This window comes from Lithobates pipiens, unplaced genomic scaffold, assembly GCF_037356315.1.
Source record: "Lithobates pipiens isolate NorthernLeopardFrog02 unplaced genomic scaffold, aLitPip1_a1.2 Scaffold_16, whole genome shotgun sequence".
Classification (NCBI taxonomy): Eukaryota; Metazoa; Chordata; class Amphibia; order Anura; family Ranidae; genus Lithobates; species Lithobates pipiens.
The window spans coordinates 424,008,703-424,026,990 of record NW_027507748.1 but is presented as its reverse complement, the minus strand read 5'-3'; the positions used below and the strand labels follow the sequence as shown (position 1 = coordinate 424,026,990).

The following is an 18,288-nucleotide window of genomic DNA, read 5'->3' as shown; positions in this document are numbered from 1 at the left end:
TTTTGACAAAAGTTTTTAACAAGTCCTTTATTTGAAAATGACAAGTGCATTTTTTTCCCAGGTGCAGATCCAACTTCAATCATAATGAACATTGACAGCGGACCCGAAAAAGAAAAAAAGCCCAGCGCCTGACGAAGGCTGTAATTTGGATGATTAAGCACTAGCCGCCCGCCCTATTACAAATTGACGGCGGCAAAGTGGTTTCATTATCCTAACCGGACGTCATATGACGTGATTAGGATAATGAGCCGCTGCGCGCCCCCGGGGGCGCGCATCGCGGCGATCGTTGTTGCGGGGTGTCAGTCTGACACCCGGCAACTACGATCTCGGTAAAGAGTCTCCGACGGAGACTCTTTACCATGTGATCAGCCGTGTCCAATCACGGCTGATCACAGTGTAAATGGGAAGAGCCGGTGATCTGCTTTCCCTCACTCGCGTCTGTCAGACGCGAGTAGAGGAGAGCCGATCGGCTGCTCCTCTGACAGGGGGGGTCTGTGCTGATCGATTATCAGCACAGCCCCCCCGAAGGATGCCCACACTGGACCACCAGGGACACCACTAGACCACCAGGGAAAAGGTAATAAAAATCCATAATCCTCCCTAGACCACCAGGGTGCCAGTCAGCACAATGGGTGCCAATCAGTGCCCATAATGGATGCCAATCAGTGGCCACAATGGGCATCACTGATTGGCATGCATTGTTTGGCACTGATTGGCATCCATTACTATAACACCGATGCCGCCTATGAGTGCCCACCTGTGCCGCCTATGAGTGCCCACCTGTGCCGCCTGAGTGCCCACCTGTGCCGCCTGAGTGCCCACCTGTGCCGCCTATGAGTGCCCACCTGTGCCGCCTATCCATGCCCACCTGTGCCGCCTATCTATGCCCACCTGTGCCGCCTATCTATGCCCACCTGTGCCGCCTATCCATGCCCACCTGTGCCGCCTATCCATGCCCATCCGTGCCGCCCATCCGTGCCAGCTATCAGTGCCAATTTGTGCCACCTATCAGTGTCCGTCCGTGTCGCCCATCCGTGTCGCCCATCCGTGTCGCCCATCAGTGCCGCCTATCAGTGCCACTTCATTGGTGCCACATTGGTGCCCATCAGTGCCACCTTATCAGTGCCCATCAGTGTAGCCCCATCAGTGCCCATCAGTGAAGGAGAAAACGTACTTATTTACAAAGTTTTGAAACTGAACCAAAAAAAAAAATTGTTTTTTTCAAAATTTTCGGTATTTTTTTATTTGTAGCGCAAAAAATAAAAACCGTAGAGGTGATCAAATACCACCAAAAGAAAGCTCTATTTGTGGGAAAAAAATGATAAAAATTTCATTTGGGTACAGTGTAGCATGACCGCGCAATTGTCATTCAAAGTGCGACAGCGCTGAAAGCTCAAAATTGGTCTGGGCAGGAAGGTGTTTAAGTGCCCTGTATTGAAGTGGTTAAAGGACTTGTCCAAAACCCTTGTTGTGTTTTCATTCATTTTTACCTTTTTTTGGTCACTAAGGAGGGATACTTTGTACCCCCTGCTCATTCACATGGGGGAGGCCGAGATCTGGGGGCCCCCTTGTTAAAGTGGGCTTCCAGATTTCGATAAGCCCCCTGCCTGCAGATCCCCACAACCACCAGCCAGGGTGTGTGAAAGAGGCCCTCATCTTTATTAAAATGGGCAAAATGTTGGAAACATGTGGCCTGGGGTGGTTCAGGAGGGTGGGGGGCATGCTAACCCCCTTTCCTGGTCTGACTGTGTGCATGCTCGGATAAGGGTCTGGTATGTATTTCAGGGGGGACCCCATGCCTGTTTTTTTACATTTTGGCGTGGGGGTTCCCCTCAAAATCTATACCAAACCCAAAGGGCCTGGTATAGATTGGGTGAGGGACACCACACATTTTTTTCTGGGAATTTTAAATGCCGGCAATTCTTTTCTTCAGCGGTCAAAAGGGAACCCCACTGACATCTGAAAACTCATCAGTTGTGACCACAGTGACCGCATTCTCCATAAGAACCATGTTGTTTACTATATGACGGCTCCTTAACCATTGCATGCCGGGACCACTACTTATAGAACGCATGCATTGTTTAAATGTATTTCCTTTTCAGAATTGACTTTAACGCCTGTTTTATGCAGTATTTACCAAACATTTTTGCTTTATGTGGTAAATACTGCATAAAGCAATGGTGAATTGACATTTTCAGGATCACATGCTGTATGTGGGAAGACACCCAAATACTGCATGGAATTTGCTTTTGTGAATGGAGCCCAGTATTATAGAAAATTCATATTTGGAATGTCCAAAAGCTTTCCAACTGAGGGATGGGCAAGGCAGAAAGAAAAATGCTTATAGGCCCATTACTTAAAACAACTGGGGACTGTCTGCCTACTTAAAGAGGACACCCAGCTGCCTAATGCTGAAAAATCCCATGAAACAGTCATCAATCGGGGGCGCATGCGCGGCGCGATGCGGGACGGACGTGTTTGAGATCAGCTCCGTCTGACCCGGTCTGCCAAGCCAGATTTCCCAGGGCTTTTCGTCTCGGCTCTGGCCGAAAACCACCCAGCACCTCTGCGGAACATACCAGCACATGCCAAACCAAAAAAAACGGAGGATTAGCCGCTCCAAACACGCCGCAAGCCTTCTTCAAATCATGGAGAAATCTCAGGCTAAAAAGTCTCAAGATGGCGCCGGCTCCTCCGTGACCTCCGGCCTCCCCGCGCTATCACAGATCACCACTCACAGTGAGTACAGCTCTCCTCTCTCCAAGGCTGACCTAGATAATAGCCTTACAGCTATATATGAGAAACTAGCAGACAAAATACAACAAGAACTGCATAAAACGACCAGTGCTCTCACACATGAGATTGCCAACATAGGCAGCCGCACCGACATATTAGAAACCAAACATGACGAACTCTCTCTTTCCCACAATGACCTCAGGAAAGATTATGAATCCCTGGCCGACAGCTTTGCGTTTATGCAGGCTCAAATGGAAGATTTGGACAATAGAAACAGACGCAACAATATTAGAGTCCGCGGTATGCCAGAGTCGGTCACCGACCTCGCACCAACTATCTCCAAGCTCTTCCAAAATTTACTACCAGATAAGCAAATATCCGTATTTACTTACGACAGAATTCACAGAGCCCTTCGTCCTAAACCAACACCTGACAAACCTCCACGTGACATCATCATGTGTATGAAGGACTTTCTACTAAAAGAAGAAGTTATGCGTGCCTCCAGAAATACCCCTAACATTGTGTTTGAGGGGCACAGAATTCAGATATTCCCAGATATATCTCCAGCTACTCTCGATAGGAGACGCAGGATGAAAGAGGTCACCTCCATTCTACAAACAGCTAGAATAAGATATCGCTGGGGCTTCCCCTTCAAACTGTCAATAATACACAACGGCTCAACCTACACCGTCTACAACATCATTGAAGGTAAAGAACTCCTGGTTAAACTAGGCCTTCTGGACCCCGAGCCTCCTGCCAGACCTATATCCACCCCACGCTCTTCGCCGATCTGGTCAACACCAGCTTCAAGACGTCCTCAACGTAGTCAAGTAAGATGGCGACAATCCCCCCAGAACTAACACCTTTCTTCATTCGAGAGTTGTCAACCTCATTACCATACCTATGGTCACTATTGGAACTCCAACCAAGTTAACTAATGCTCTCTGCTGGTTTTTGCATCTTCATTGCATCTGAGAGAGAAAGACTCGGATCCTCCCCCCTTCTTTCCCTCTTTTTTTTGATTTTTGATTTTTTTTTTCTTATATATCCTGATCAATACTCAGTCAACTTTTTCTCCACCAAAACATGATTCAAGGCCTCCACATCCTGACACCATCTTTGTTGTACTGTTGTTGTTTTGGTCATCTCCTCCTTTTATTTCTCTCACTGAACTCACTGGACTGACTACTGAAGCAGTAGCTCCTACATACGGGTATAACCATACTGCCCTCCCCACACCCCCCCCCCCTTTTTTTTTTTTTTTGTTTTTTTTTTCCCTTTTTTCTGGAGGATGAGTACTATTGTTATCTTTTTGGGTTTATTGAATTAACTGTCTGTCTTTCTTCTCTCACGTTTCACTACTATAATGATGTATTATAATGGTTATACATATCGATCCCGGTCCGACCTTGCCGGAAAGATCCCTTTTCTTTCTTCTTTTTCTCCTCTTTTTTATTGTTGTCTGATTCTTCTTTCTGGTGGGATGGGCTGGGGGTCCGGTGGAGGAGAGGAGGAGATTCCTCTTTTCTTTCCCTTTCCCCCTTTCCTCTTCTCCTCCCCCATCCGTCTGCGAGACGTGGTGGAGCAGGGGAGTTGTTGGTGGTGGGGGGGGGAGGGGGGAGGGGTTTGGGAGGAATGAATAGTAGAGAAATCCGTTTTTCTATGTGCTTGGCTTATCCGCCGTCGCTGGTTTGTCCCCACACCCGCCCCGGTGCACGACGCCCTCTCCCTCTTATAGGGTGTGCCCCGTTTGGCACTGTGGTCGGGTTCAGGACATATTTGTCCTTCAAATTTTATTGTTGGATCATCTGGCCTTTTGCCATATGACCCCCTTTTTCATTTCAAATATCCTAGTTTTCTTACTATGTTGTTATTTGGCCCTTATGGCCCAGTTTAAAAAATGCATTGTTATTATTGGTTACTCTACTTTGGTACTATGGTACTTTCTCACCATTACTCCTTTGATACTTCTTGACCTCATCTCATATCCCACTATCCCCAACACACTCACAAGATCTATCGTATCTAACCTTACCCCAATCGTGGGTTCTCATTACGATTCACCCACTCCACTCAAACTCTTACGTATCCCTTCTCATCCGAGAATTAGCTCCCCCTATGTCACCCTTATCGGTAACATATCTCTAACATATCACACTCAATTCTCTCCCAATGGGCCTTAAAGTACTCTCTCACAATGTCCAAGGCTTCAACTCCCCTCACAAACGTAAAAAAGCCTTCCAACACTATAAAAGACTAAAGGCTGACATTATCCTCATGCAGGAAACACATTTTTCAGCCACAAACCACCCAAAATTTTTTGATAAATCTTACAGCCAAATAGACTTTACCACATTCCACAACAAAACTAGAGGTGTAGCCATTTTTGTCCGCAATTCTATCATTTTTGACATCCAAAACATCTATAAGGATGAAGATAGCCGCTTCATCATCATAAAGGGTACGATCAATAATCGCCTTGTCACAATTTCATCACTATATGCACCCAATGAATCCCACCACGCTTTTTTCTCCAAATTTTTTGATACTCTGGAGAGATTCAACTCTCCGCACTTGATTATAGCTGGAGACTTCAATCTAGCGGCTCACCCTGCTTTGGATAGAAGCAATGCAGCACCATCATCTAAAACCTTTTCTAAATTTATGAACAGAACCCTCAACAGCTTGCAAATGATAGACACATGGAGGGCACATAACATCGGCATTAGAGAATACACTCACTACTCTTACCCTCACAACTGTTATGCCCGCCTTGATTACATATATTGCACACCCATCCTGCTCGCAAACTCATCCAAAGCGCTTATCCACTCCTGCCCATGGTCGGATCATAATATAGTCTCGATCGATTTCTCCTACATAGGCCTACCCCCAACCCCTTTTAACTGGCGTCTAAATGACTCACTACTAACAGACCCCTCCAACATCCAAAAGATCTCTACCCATATCGAAAATTACTTTCTAGATAACTCTACAGACGATGTATCTCCCACAACTCTTTGGTCAGCACATAAAGCAGTCTTAAGGGGCCACCTCATTCACATAGCTGCAACCAAAAATAAAGAGAGACTTACGACAATTAAGTGCCTTACCAGAGATCTAGAGCTCTTATACCAAAAAATACATTTTTCACCATCACAAGAAATTAATAGTCAGATTCAAGAAAAACGTCAACAACTTGACACTATTTTATCTGCAAACACTGAAAAGGCCCTAAGATATTCTAAAGCTAAATTCCTACTACATGGCAACTCCGCATCTACGATGTTCGCATGAAAACTCAAACAAGATATTAACCCACCACATTTATATAAATTGCGCGATAACAATGGCAACATAGTTACTCACCCCCAAGAAGTTATGGAAATCTTCACGGCTTTCTATAAAAATCTACTTTCTGACCCAAATCCCCATCCTCAAACCCCACCCCTTGATTGGATTGACAACCTACACCTCCCATCCCTTACGAATGATCAAATTAATTCATTAAAAGACCCCTGCACGGTTCCTGAAATCACTAAAATCATCAAATCCCTTAAAACTACCACTGCCCCAGGCCCTGATGGCTACACATCTTCCTACTATAAAAAATTCACTCCCCTCCTAGCTCCCAAATTAACTAACCTATTCAATTATATTCTTCAGGGTAACCAGTTCCCCGAGGAAATGCTCCTGGCCAACATGTCCTTGATCCCCAAGCCACATAAAGATCACACCCTTCCACAAAATTTTCGTCCAATATCCGTTCTAAATAACGACCTAAAAATATTTGGCAGGCTGTTGGCTGATAGACTCGCAGCAGTCATAAACAATCTCATTCACATAGACCAGACCGGATTTATTCCTAACCGTCAAATAGTTGACAATATTAGACTTGTCACCAACATCATACAAGATGCCAATCTTCATTCTAAACCAGTTTGTCTCCTCAGTCTAGATATTCATAAGGCTTTTGACAGCGTCAATTGGTCCTACCTTAATCTCCTTCTCCCCAAATTCGGAATCCCTGACAAATTTCTACATGGCTTTAACGCCCTCTACCACTCCCCACACACCAGGATCAAAATACCTGGTATAAACTCCAAATTTTTCCCTCTTAGTAGAGGCACCAGACAAGGCTGCCCTTTATCCCCCCTCCTAATCGCCTTAGCCATAGAACCCCTTGCCCAAGCCTTAAGAAATAACATCAACATTAAAGGATACACCAAAGGTCCCCATGACTTTAAGTTGAGTTTATACGCCGACGATGCGCTATTATTTCTGTCTGACCCTCTCATTTCTATACCTAATCTTCTCTCTGAACTAAAGGATTTCCAAAAGCTCTCGGGTTTAAGTATTAACATCAGCAAATGTTCAGCCCTTCCCATCAACATCCCCCAAAACATACTACATCTTCTACAACTAAACTTCCCATTCACTTGGACCACAAGCTCATTTAGATATCTCGGCATCCATATCTCCCCCTCTTTCAAATCCCTTTATAAGGAGAACTACCCCCCTTTATTTTCCCACATTAGCTCCCTACTCAATAAATGGTCCACCTACCATATCTCCTTTCTGGGCAGAATCTGTGCCATTAAGATGTCCATAGTCCCTAAACTTTTATACTATTTTAGAGCCCTCCCCATAAACGTTCCCAAAACTAGAATTCAATCACTCCAAAGAGAATTAAACAAATTTATATGGGCAAATAAAAAACCTAGATGTAGCAACTCCCTCATGCACAGACCGCAGGGCCTTGGCGGTCTAGGTCTTCCAAACATCTGGCAATACTTCCTCGCTGCCAAGCTCTCACAAATTTCCCAATGGCATGCCCCTACACATAATATCCCATGGAAAACTTTTGAATCATCTTCAATCCTTCCTCTATACCTACAAGGCCTTTTGTGGTCCGATCAAAGTAACTTTCGCATCTTAAACAAAGCTAACATGATAGTTGCTCAACTTTTCCAAATTTGGGCAAAGATCAAAGTTCCATTTAACCTTGCCTCTACCACATCCCCACTAACCTCATACTTGGGTGATATGAGATTTTCACAAGCATATGATGTTCATAATCAATATGTTCTATGGTCCAATAACAAACTCTCCACATTGGGCTCCTTTATCTATAAATCATCCTTCCCGACATTCAACACACTTCAAATTAAATATGACCTACCCCCTACGGAACTTACACATTATAACCAAATAAAACAATTCTTTGCCCTTCACTACACCCTACAAACCCTTTCTTCAGAGACACTCTTTGAACATATCTGCTTGCATTCCTCACGTGACAGAGGTCTCATCTCACAACTCTATAACCTTTTAAACTCCTCTTCTATCCCGGAAAAATCCGCCCCAATGCTACACTGGGAGGAGGAACTTAACTGTTCTTTCTCCCCAGAACTTTGGAACGAGATGATTGACAATCTCCGGAAAAGCAATAAAGCGATTGCCTTTAGAGAAACCCCTCTCAAGCTATTCTCAAGATGGTATATGACCCCTACCAAAATTCACTCCTTTTATCCCGAAACATCCCCTGACTGCTTCAGGGGATGCACAGAACCAGGCACATTTGCTCATATTTTTTGGAGTTGCCGTCATCTCAAACCCATCTGGCAAGCAGCTATCACCAGATTTGAACTATCCTCAAAACACAAAATCTCCCTCACACCACAAATATGCATATTGTACGCTAATGTCCCAAACACACCTGCACCTTGCACTAGACTGCTTCACTCTCTTATTAGCTCGATACAATGGATGATTGCTCTAAATTGGAGAACTAGTTCCCTTCCTTGGCCGCAAGTTTTGAACCGTATGGAGATGCTCAAGTTATCAGAAAGGATTCACCACACCTTACATGATAGTATGCACATTTTCAACAACAAATGGATATACTGGTCCTTACCTTGATCATACTCTTGTATTCCCCCCCGAATCCACCCTTCCCTCTCCAGGATACGTCCATAAAATCGTAATTTTATTATCTGTATCACTTTACCCATCTCTTCTAAGATTTGTACCACCTGCTCTTTGTGTAAATTCCAGTTTGTATTGTCACTAACTTTTTTTTTTCTCTATCTATTGAGAAACATTATCTTATGCATTTTATTTGTACTTTCTAACTGACGAATAAAGCTTTTGTAAACAAAAAAAGAAACAGTCATCAATCTAGTAGAGTGTGCCTAGACAGCAAAGGGTGAATGGGCTTGAGACATCAAGACCATGGATCTGGCCACCAAAAAATGGTGGAGAAAAAAGCTGGTTCTCATATGGTATGACAAAGAGAGAGTCTCTATTACTTATTAAAACAGTGGCTGTGAGGCGACAACATCACAACAATGAAAGGAAATATCTTTTTGATGTACTGGAACTAGACAATAGGATGGAAGAATAATGTCTTGGTAAAGATTAAAAGCAGTAAACCACCTTCAGCAAGAAAGAAGCTCTATACCTAAAGAATACCTTGTCTCTACGTAAGACCAGAAAAACTTCTTTACAAGACAAGGCTTCCAGTTTAGACACACACCTCACAGAGATGATGGCAACAAGGCAAAGAACCATTTAAGAGTGAAAGGGAGAAATTCAATAACAGGTTCAATGGGCAGATTTGGAAGTGCCAAGAGAACCAAATTTGTTTTCCATGTAAAGACATGTGAATGTACAGGGGTAGCCACATGAGGGACCCTGAGGGACTAAGCATGAGTATTAAAGGAGTATTTTTATCCAAAAACTCAAATTTCGGCCAGAACACTGCTTTGAAATTTTTGGTTAAAAATACTCCTTCAATACTGCTTAGTGTATTACAGTAAAGCTATGCTGTATATTAAGGTGCATTTCGTTTTTTGGAAGTCCCAGAAGACCATGGCTATCTCCTGTGAGGCATTTGAAGGCAGACAGTATCTCTTCCTGTATTTGGTTCATGTTGGATACCCAGCATGCACCTACCAATCTTGTGCATGCGCAGTGCGGCCCTATAATATACTCCCAGTCAATGAAAGGGAAATAGATTTTGTTAATTTGTGGTAAAAGGACAACGTTAACAAAATAAAATAGAAATATTAATATTAATCATACATAATAATGTTGTAAAATAGGCTTATCTAAACATGCTAACACAAGGGGTGTTCATGAAGGCAGAATAGGCAATATAAAGCATTATTATACCAAAGAGTATCAGCTGGAGTGATTAGGATAGGTGGAAACGTTTGCGCACAATCAGTATTCCCTATATGGCAGAATTTTTTAGATCTCTATGAAGGCGTTTACAGTCAAAGCCAGCTGGGCCACATACACATACAGTTGTGGCTAGATGTGCGCTTATGTATAGCCATCTTTAAACAAAAAATATATATTTTTAATGATAATGAATTATACCCTCTTCTCACAGGCCGTTATTGACAGCAGCAGAAACCAATTGCTGCTGCCTCCATGTCCAGTGAAGATAGAGAGAGTGGAGCGGGCCACTGTTCTCTGGCACAGCACTGGATCAAGATCGAGCTCAGGTATGTATGGGGGGGGGGGGCACTGCACACAGTAGGTTTTTATCCTTATGCAGGCTTACCTGTAGGTCAAAGTGGTTTGTAAGGGTTTACAACCACTTTAAGCGCCCCTTCCATATTGAAAACAATGGGGCAGCACCACAAATCACCCACTTTGCAGAGCTTTGTGGGTGGTTTTAACCGGTAGAGGCCACATAGCATCGCTTAACCGCTAGAGTCTGCCTGCCCCAGTGTGAAAGTAGACTAAAATTATGATTATCTGGCATAATAATAAAAAGGTATATATAGAGTTTATCAGCCTGTTATGAAAATGCTGATCTGCAATGACTGTGCTTAAGGGTGTAGTTTACCATAACATTAAAAGGTTAAACTTTCAGCTAATGAAAAGGGTATAGTAAACAATCCATATTGTTATTTATTGATCATCTGTAATCATGATCACATTTGGTAAACACAGAACACTATTACCTTGGATTTAACTCCCAATCTACCTAATTAAATCCTGGAAGCTTTTTTTACACTGCTTCGATTAAGCTGTTTTTCCAAGATGTTTCCCCTTTTAACTTAATTAAGTGTATATAAAGTGACAGAAACTCTCTGAATAAATATTGCTAGCTTTCAATCTTATCAGAAAGTTTTATGCTATTTTAGAATGTTTTAAATTAAGTCAGTTCCTTTAATGCACAGATCATACCATATACATTTCCTGCTAAACAATTGTATCTATTGTAGCTATAAATCTAGAATTACACTGTGTCTGTGTATCTATGGAAAATAAATCCTTAAAGAAAAACAATTCTTTTGAAAAAAAAAAAAACTTGAATGGCTCTATGCTGTCTATACCCCCCTCAACTTTAGGATCAGTGGGCAACCTTGGGTAGGAGCTGTGACGTATGCTGTGTGGCACATTCAATGCACTCCAAGCAGGTGGGCCACATGTTAATTTGTTAAACTTTTCTCCATGGTCCCTAATGGGGAAGGTTAACCAAAAAGTTTTTCACCAGCACACCTATGTATGTCAAGACCATCTTTATTAATTACATATAGTGACATTTTTGTGTACCTGTAAATTTCAAATCATAGTAGTGGTCTTAAAAATCTGTAGAAGTAGCAGAAGCTTGATGTCAGAAAGCTCAGGATAATCTAAATTTTCTGGTGGAGTGAGCACTGGGGATAAATTATTATCTTGAGAGCATACCATAGGCTCTTGTAATAAAATGTCTTATCTAGCTAGCAATAGCAGACTTAGAGGCAAAAAGTGTCTTTGTATTTCAATAATTTTTATTGAAGTTAGTAGTAATACAATAAACAAAAAACAAGAATAAGTAAAGTAAAAGAGAAATACAGTGCTGGCATTGCATGTAGTAGCACTAGAGTCCACAATAGATGCATTCACTAACCAGCAAATTGTAGGGCTGAATATAATATTAAGGTATAACAGTAGATATATAGAATATCAGGCCTCAGGGACTAACCTCATTCCAGACACCCCATATGGGATCTCACTGTGTCCAGTTGAGGACAATCTCCGGTCAACATGTAGTTAGGAAGGTAGTAGTAAAATTATCCCTGAGGTTTTAATTGAACTGATTAAATCACATAAAACTGATTGTAAGAAGAAGCAAATAAAATATCCAATCACCAAAAATGAAGCAAACATAACATCACATATCAGATATCGTAAGTGCACCCGGATGCAGGTAAGTATAAAACATAGGGAGCTATGAGCTTGGTAGTGAAGAAGAATACAAAGATAAAAAAAAAAAAAGGAGTAAAACACACAAAGGGGAGGGAAAAGGGGGGGGGACTTGTCTTCCTTCCACTCTCCCTGTCCCTCCCCCCCCCCCCCCGACGAGGGGGGGGAGAGGTCTAGGGAGATGACAGAGCAAGGGCAGAAAGAACGGGTAAGGAAGCCTTTGTTAAGTCATAGTTTTCAGATAAGTAAGGGTTGGGAATTATTGAACCACTCCGTCCACGCCTTCCAAAGTTTTGCAGTTTTGGGTAAGTGTCCCTCTGCAGTGGCATACATACATTCATACATCCCATGTAGATGAGTGGTTCGTATAACGTCAGCACAGGAAATCAGGGCAGAGGATTTCCAATTTCGGGTCACTGTTAATCTTGCTGCTAGGCAAATGTGCGTTACTATGCATCTTAGCCTGTAAGGGTAATGCTCAATGCCAATGGTGAATAAAGCCAGAGCAGGGTTTGGAAGGGTAGCAATGTGCGAGATTTCTGATATTAGATTAAATACATCTGTCCAAAAAGGGATCAATTTGGGACAGGACCAGAGGATATGATAAAGGGTTCCTGGGAGACCACAGTTTCTCCAACAGGTTGAATCTGTATTTTTATAGTATGTGTGGAGTTGGGTTGGGGTGAGGTACCACCTGAGATTAATTTTGTACGTGAGTTCCCAGAGATTAGCAGATTTGGTCGCTGAATTAACAGCTTTTATGGCAAGTGACCATTGATGCGATGAGTATGCGGTGTCCATGTCTTGTTCCCATTGTATCATGGGGGGTAGTTTGACAAAGGACGTCTTTTCATTAAGTGTGGCATAGAACAGAGAGATACCTTTGGTTGATGAATTGTTACCTGTGAGATATTGCCAGGTTGGCCGTGGAATACGTACTTGGAGATGGGGATTCCGTATTAGGCAATGGGTTATTTGGAAATATTTGAAATAGTCGCGGGGAGGAAGATTAAATTCCTGCTTCAAGGAGGAAAAGGGTTTTAGGAGGACTTCCTTATAGAGATCCGCTATGTGTGTAATCCCAGTGACTTTCCAAGAGTGCAGATGCATGTCAGAGATCAGTAGACCAATGATATCTATCGGGAGAGGGACAGTGCAATTGTTGGAGTTCGTGCGTGTGTGTTTGACCAGATAGGCGAATGCCTTCACTGATGCTCTTATGGGAGGAGAGAGGAGTGTATCCTTCACCCTCAATTTAGGTGCAGAGAGGAGCCACGTTTGTAAATTTTTACCAGGTATTTGGGAGGTTTCTATGGAGCTCCATTGGTTATTGGGGTCAGGAGTAAACCATTCTTTGAGTTGTGCTAGTATGGCTGCGTTGTAGTAGTCCCTAATATTGAAATAACCCATACCTCCCACCGTTTTGTGCTTCAGTAGGGTAGTGTAAGCTATTATAGCTTTTTTTCCTTGCCATACAAATTTCCTGAGTAATGTTTGGGTTTGTGTGAAGAAGGGTGCAGGTATGGGGATTGGTATTGCCCTAAACAGATACAGTAGCCGGGGAAGTTGGAGCATTTTAAATGCTGCTAGTCTACCTGAGCTTGTGAGCATCAATTTAGATAATTTGTCGAGTTCTAATGGTAGTTGATTGAGAAAGGGGGTGAAATTGGCCTTAAACAAGTCATTAGGACGAGAGGTGAGAGTGATACCTAGGTAGGTCAAAGAATCAGAGGCCCACGCATAATGGTAATAGTCTTTCAGGGACAGACATTGTTGTTCTGGTAAGAGTAAGGGAAGTGCATAAGATTTGGAAACATTCACTTTATAATATGAGACAAGACTAAATTCATCAAGTATTTGTTGTACCGAAGCCAGGGAGGAGGTGGGACGAGTCAGGGAAAAAATGACATCGTCAGCAAAAAGGCTGATCTTGTGGTTTGTATTGCCAATGTTAATACCAAAAATGTTGGGATGGGATCTGATTTTAGCAGCCAGGGGTTCGATCATTAGGTCAAATATCAACGGCGAGAGGGGGCATCCTTGTCGGGTGCCGTTTGTAATATGAAATGAAGTCGATAACATTGAGGAACAGTAAACTTGGGCCGATGGGTTGGAGTAAAGGGCTAAAATAGATGAGAGGATATGGTTTTGAAATCCAAATTTCTCTAAGGTCAATTTTAAGTAATGCCAGTGAACCCTATCGAATGCCTTCTCGGCATCCAATGAAAGAAGCAGAGAAGGCACCCGATGGGCCACTGCGTGATGTACAAGATTGATCATGCGCCGGGTGGCATCTGAGGTCTGGCGACCTTTAACAAAGCCCGATTGGTCAGGGTGGATCAACATTGGCAATATGTCATCCAGTCTCTTTGCAATAACTTTAGTGTACAGTTTTATATCATGGTTCAATAGTGAGATGGGACGAAAATTTTGAGTGAGATTAGGTTCCTTCCCTGGCTTTGGTATCGTTACAATTAACGGTGAGGATCGTACTAAATTGTTTGTAGTACTCTCCTACAAAACCGTCTGGTCCAGGCGCTTTGCCATTAGGTAGAGTTTGGATAGCGGATTGAATTTCTGATTGTGTGAAAGGGGCATTGAGTACCTCCAGTTGTTGTGTAGTTAGACGGGGGAGGTTCACTGAGTCTAAGAAGTCTTGTATCTGCGAATGAGTGGGTTGGGTTTGGTTGGGATCAGCGTTCAGATTGTATAATTTGCCGTAATAAACGCTAAAGGCATTAGCAATGTCTTGCGGGGTTAGTCAGTTTGGAGTTGGAGTCAGGGTGATGGATATAAGGTATGGGAGATCTAGTAATATGGCCTTTGATTTGGTGGGAGAGTAGCTTGCCAGATTTGATACCTGCAGCGTAAAATGTCATTTTATGTCGCCTTTGAATTTTGTCATGGTTCTCTAGTAAAAGGGCCCTAAGCTCCAGTCTCTGATATTAGTTCAGATTTAAGTGTCTGGGTAGGCTGGGTTTTGTTAAGCAAGTCAACAGTTTGTATACGTGTAAGAAGGGTGTTCATCCGCTGCCTCCTCTGCTTACCGTCCCTAGCCCCAAGTTGTATAAAAATTCCCAGCATAAATGCTTTATGCGAGGCCCACAAAATATGCGGATCTGCAACAGAGTCTTTGTTACGAATGAAATATTCCTCCAAATCATTTTTCAGTATTTGAGCATAGGGTTCTGCTTGTAAAATCCTGGAATTCATTCTCCAAAGATACGCTGGTGAGTGCTTGATTTTGTCTTCCAAGGTTATACTCACAGGGGAGTGGTCTGACCATGTGGTTAGATGTATAGTAGAAGAGGATACATTTTGAAGAGTCCAGAGGTCTGTTAAAAAGAGGTCGATTCGGGAGTAAGAATTATGGCCTGGGGAAAAATACGTGTAGTCCCTCTCTTCTGCGTGTTGACATCTCCAGATGTCTAGAAGTCGTAAATCGCTCAACAAAGGATTCAGCGCTAGTCTACGTCTCTTGGGCTGGAAGGTCGAATCCAGTTCTGGATCAGGAGTGCTGTTGAAATCTCCACACCATATTGTAGCTCCTTGCTTTTGTGCTTCAACTTTCTTATATAGCTTACGTAAAAAACGAGATTGGTGTGTATTAGGCGCATAAACAGTGACGAAAGTATAGGGAGCACCATTGATGGTACAAGACAAAATTATATAGCGACCATCAGGGTCTGCAGTGGACTGGACAAGTTGAAATGCTAGAGTGTTTTTGAAGGCTATAAGTACCCCTTTCCGTTTCTTTTCCGCGTTGGCGGTGAAGATATTGCTGAATTCTCTGTTAGTGCATACAGGTGGGTTGTTTGCTTGAAAGTCCATTTCTTGTACGCATAGAACGTCACATTTAGTGTGTTTGGTTAATGACCACAGAGATCGTCTCTTGGCAGGGTGGTTAAGCCCCTTTGCATTGATCGTGACAATGGTGATAGGCATGTGGAGTGCTTGATTGACAAAAAGAAACAAAAAGGAACTGCTAAAGTTGTTACCTTGGAAGGCGGTGGCCTAGAGGGATCCGAGAGTTCAGTTAGCTGTGATGGAGACAGGAGTAGATCCAGAATAGGCACGTCCAGTCAAATGGGTGGAGGCTCCCGGGGTGCTGTGTAGGGTGGAGAGACAAGTAGGGAAGGAAGAGAAGTGGGAAAAGGGAGAGACACAAAAACCAAAACAAAAAGATAGTAATATAAAAAAAAGCACCCAATTGTATCTGGGTGGACCAAAAAGCAAAGAGATTTGCAGGTAGTTGTGGCTTAGAAAGCTTTAAGGTACTGAGAACCGTAAACTGTAAAAGGTGTTTCTGTTGAGGATACACCTCGGCGCTACAGCGCCTAGAAACACAAAACTGGGGTAACGAGTCTTAAGACCTGGCGTGAGCAGATGGCATCACCAAACGGCAAATAGAATGCATGGGCCCATTCCTGAGCGTTAAAGGGAGGCGTTATTTTGGCTCCTGGGTGGCTGAGGTTGGGCTATTATAGAGCCTGTGTTACTTTGATCCATAGTGACGATGCCCCATTTCTGTAATAGATGTAATCCTTGTTGCAGGGACGTTACAACATATTTCCTCCCGTCTCGGAGGACGGACAGCTTGGCTGGTGCTATCCACTGGTATTGGAGCTGGTGATTGCGGAGGGCTTTGGTGATCGTATTAAGCTGCCTCCTTCTGCTCAGAGTATGCTGTGAAAGGTCAGCATAGATTTGGAGGCGATTATATGGGTCTGGTAAATTTTCCAACCCCCTCACCTTGTGCATGAACTGCTCCTTAATGTGATAGAAATGCACTCTAAGGATGACATCTCTAGGCACAGCGTCCGGTAAAAACGTGGGTTTCGGTAACCTGTGAATGCGATCAATGACAAGTTCAATATTTTTTGCCTCAGGGAGCACAGTTTTAATAAGGCCTTTTGCATAGGCAGGTAATTCAGTGTTTTGGACAGATTCCGGGACCCCTCGGATTTTAAAGTTATTACGTCTGGCTCTGTCCTCTAAATCCGCCATTTTGTCCTTTATCCATGTGATATCCTGAGTTTGCGCCTCCTGAGTATCAATAATGTAATTTACTGTGCCTGTGATGTCACCTACAGTAGCTTCCATTTGTGTGATCATGTCATCCATTGCTCCTATTTTACTACCAAAACTGTGCATGAGGGAGAACATATCTGACTGCAGCGAGCTCCTTAGAGACATGAGCATGTCCTTTAAGGTGGTGTCTATGACAGTCTGCCCGATGGTAGGAAATGCTGCTATGGCATCAGGTTGTTGGCTCTGCTGAGGGAAGGCCTGAGGCGTCCCACTAGCGGGGTCCTTGTACTGAGCTGTGCCTGTGTTGTCCAGGCGCATCTTAGCCTTAGCTGGGCTTTGGGCTGTGGGTGTCCCTGGAGGCGAGAGGGAAGGGTCCCCCCTGCTTACCGGAGGATGTGTCGCTAGGTATGCTTCTCCCCCTCCGCCCGCGTGAGTTGCGGCCTCTGCCTGTATGCTCCGTAGGTCCGCGCGGGCGCCATTTTGGATCTTCCGCGCGGACGGCTGGTACATGAACGCCGTTAATTTGCGGGGAAGCCGATCGTCCTTGCGTTTCAGCGACATCACTGTGAGGTGGAGCGGGAGTTCCCCCAGGATGCCAGAGGCTGGAAAGCTGGTTTGGGTTCGCCTAGAGTCGCTGCGAATGCCGTCGGTGTGAAGAGCGCTCTCCTCAAGCTGCCATCTTAGTCACGCGCCGGCCACGCCCCCCCCCCCAAAAAAAAGTGTCTTTGATGAGACCCAGTTAGCAAAATACAAAATATCTGTTTTTGTTTTCTTTAACAGATGCTGTGGCTGTCAGTAAAACCTGACAACTATGACCACATCCAGACAATGGGCAGTCATTTCTTCAGGGTACCTTGGAGCAAGGCACAAAGAAGGAAGGACAATGTCATCATTAAGGTGGAAGAAAAAGACCACCTTTATTAGAAAGAAGGGTCTTGGGTGAAAGACCACTATAAATGAAGAAAGTCTCTTTGCATGATAGAGCCGCTAATTCTGAAACATATCTGAAACATGTGATAGCCACCAAGAAGGCCACTTTGCAGGAGAGAACACCAAAATGGGAGTTCCCTAATAGGTTGAAATGGTGGTTCTGCAGACCAGAAAGAATCTAATTCTGATCCCAGTGAAGCACATGGATCTGTAATGGGGGCCTGATTCATAAGACACCTTAAATAAAGGTTCTAACAAAGAAAAAAAAATACTAGAGGCTTCTGGAAGATAATTCCGTAGGAATAGGATGCACAAGGTCAAAACGTATCACTTAAAATAATTAAGGCCTAATTCTGGTCAAATCCCAACTGTAGTAAGGCCAAA

At 43.5% G+C, this 18,288-nt stretch overlaps 1 protein-coding gene across 2 annotated transcripts in view; it reads right to left on the bottom strand.

The window, feature by feature from the left end:
• Positions 1-18,288, bottom strand: part of CFAP47 (cilia and flagella associated protein 47) — a 681,345-nt gene that overhangs the window by 281,279 nt on the left and 381,778 nt on the right. The gene's annotated exons all lie outside the window — the stretch shown is intronic.